Source organism: Cucurbita moschata, unplaced genomic scaffold (assembly GCF_002738365.1).
Source record: "Cucurbita moschata cultivar Rifu unplaced genomic scaffold, Cmos_1.0 Cmo_Scf00057, whole genome shotgun sequence".
Lineage (NCBI taxonomy): Eukaryota > Viridiplantae > Streptophyta > Magnoliopsida > Cucurbitales > Cucurbitaceae > Cucurbita > Cucurbita moschata.
The window spans coordinates 1,199,563-1,202,412 of NW_019268573.1; the positions used below are offsets into that span (position 1 = coordinate 1,199,563).

Here is a 2,850-nt window from a genome sequence, read left to right on the forward strand (position 1 = left end):
TAGATATCAGAATTTTAACAAGGTAAATTAGAGAAGTAATTGTATAGAGTTCAAACTTGAAACTGATGTTATGGGCTCACATAGGTTGACTTGGATTTCAAAGGACGGAATCGAACTTTTAGTAAGGATATATACGTGACAACTACTTAAGCTAGCCAGGTAAGTGACCTTACTATTGGCATGGTTATATTTGATGTTGACACGTGCCCTGTGGTTCGGCACGTGTCATATATATTGATATGTGTGAATTTTTTGTGAATCGATATGCTTCCTATATGTTATGTTATGTTATAATATGTGGATTGTATGATAATAATTATGGTACGATGTGCTCTAGGAGATATTTGAGATAGGATACGAGAAGGATGCACAAAACGAAATGTAACGATAGGAGTAAGATACATTCATGAAACGTTGGAGTTAGGTTACATACCGGAGTGCTATGGATAGGAGAGATTGATGAAAGAATACGGTTAGGTTATGGGTAGAAAGGAATAGGTTTGTGATAGATTGATGAAACGATAGCATTAGACACTACAACAAATATTGGATTAGATAGCTTCCGAAAAATGCTATCATAGACCTTTTATAGCATTTTTCGACGTCGTGACAGCCCATGTTATTAAAAGTCTGGAACTTTTTATAGCGTTTTTGTATAGCTATAATAAATGTTATAATATAGTACCAAATATAGCTTATATGCAATGCTATGAAAACATTTTATAGCATTTTTGTTAAAGTTATAAATATGTAAACATAACTAAAATATTATGCTATCATTCATTTTTAATAAGCTATATTTATACTATATTTTATGCTATCATTCATTTTTAATAAGCTATATTTATACTTTTAATCTTATGCTATAACAAAAATATAATTGAAATTTAATAATCTACTTAACACATTACAAAATAAAGTATTCAACTCGATCTATATAAGAATATCAAACTCATTACACTAGCACAATTTTCAAATCAGTTCTTCCCCACCCAATACACAATAAATAGAACAAAAACTCACTATCCCCAATATGTGACATCTTTGATTTTGATCAAATCAAGTACACCAATCCTAAAGGTATTCGAACCGACATCAATGTCTTCTATGTTCCACCCTTTTAGCAATGTCAATTGATAAATTGTTCGTTGTTGCTTGCCAATTAGTGCTTCCTTGCTCCAACAAAAACTTGATCGTTGGGTTGAGGATTAGAGTTGCCTTATCAATTTGGTATCAGAGCCTAAGTTGCATCTTTGTGGCCGACTCTAGGCAATGTCAATTGATAAATTGGTCGTTGTTTCTTGCCAATTAGTGCTTTCAAGGAATCCTGCAACATTATCAAAGCATATATATCAGTGATTCGAAAAGAAGTGCAAAATAGTACCAAAAGGTTTGACATAAGGTGATTCGAAGAGAAGTGCAAAATAGCAACAAAATCTAAATATCATATAAAAGTAAAAAAGAGAATAGAACATTATTGTTCATCTTATATATGTAAGCACGTTTCATTTCTTAAAAACAGAGTATAGAAACATTAGTTCAAATACTTGCATTACAGCTTTCAATTAGAATTGAGAGGGGAGGGCATTGTCCACTCAAAGTTTACGAGGAAAGAAAGAGCATTACGCTTTTTGATTCCCTTGGTTGAAAACCATAACTTTGTAATAAAACCCAATCCTTTCAAATAGCCCTTTTTGATGAAGTGTTGTCCTCATATGATAAACCAAACAGAACCATTAAAAAAAAAATTGATATTATGACGAGTAAGGCCCACCAAAAAAAACTTATTAACCAAAGAAAATTACCATACAAACTAATGAATTCTCTTGAGAAAAAAGAAAAGTAGTCTTTAAAGGGTCTACAAATATTCTTTCTCCTAGTCACTCCAAGTTAGCAAACAAAAGTCAAAGACCGAAATCAGTCTAACTGGTCTTCAAGTTAGGAACAACTTCTTCTAACTGATCTTCTAATTTATCTAAGATCTCAGTTGAAGAAATCCTCAAAATCAAATAAGAAGAAGAATGTGTTGTTGGAAGATAGTTTCTTGTATTATGTTTTTATTCCGTTGATGTAACTCACAACACTACATTCAACTTTTTAACACAAGACAACAACTACATCTACCTCACAGAACTCACCAATCTACATTCAAAGAAAAATTCTACAGCTAGGAAAATACACACTTAAAAGTAAAGTACATTACTTAATGAAGGACTAAAGGACTGAACTCACAAAAGTTTTTTAGTGTGTACTAAATGTAAATGAAAAACTGCATTATTTAGTAGTAGTTCGATCCTTCAATCTAACTCACAAAACTACATTCAAAAAGAAATTAAAAAGGAAGATACAGAGACAAATCACTTATAATAATTCATCAATGAAATTCTTTACAAAGTGAGCCAACAAAGAAGATAATAGGAAAAAAAAAAAACAACTAACCTCTATCTTGGATTGTTCAATCTGCAGTGAGGTAGGAGAATAGGGTTTTTCATAGACAAAGCATCAACAATAAATTGTATGCCTCCTCTCAATGCCACCATCTTGAGATTTGATGCAAATCAGAGAAAAATTTTGAAGCACGAAAGAAGGAAGGATGGATTGTTGCGCGAGAGAAAGAAGGCGAGATTTGGTTTTGCCCTAGGTCTGAGAGAATATGGGTGTGAGGTTAGAGAGAAAAAGTAAGGAAGGCTTTTATAAGCGTGATTAGATTTTTAGGGATAACATTAAAAAAATAAAAATAAAAAAAAATAAAAAAACCTTTATTTTCTTTCTAATTTATAGCATCTTTTAGAAAATGCTATACAAAAAAGCTATAAAAGATGGTATTTGTTGCAGTGAGAGTACGTTCTT

General features: G+C 31.6%; 1 long non-coding RNA gene across 1 annotated transcript; it reads right to left on the minus strand.

The window, feature by feature from the left end:
- Nucleotides 1–915: 915 nt before the first annotated feature.
- Nucleotides 916–2,631, minus strand: LOC111436612. Its single transcript, XR_002709289.1, has 2 exons — nucleotides 2,440–2,631; nucleotides 916–1,327 (listed from the first exon to the last, which is right to left on the minus strand). It is a non-coding gene; the product is annotated as an uncharacterized LOC111436612 (long non-coding RNA).
- Nucleotides 2,632–2,850: the final 219 nt, after the last annotated feature.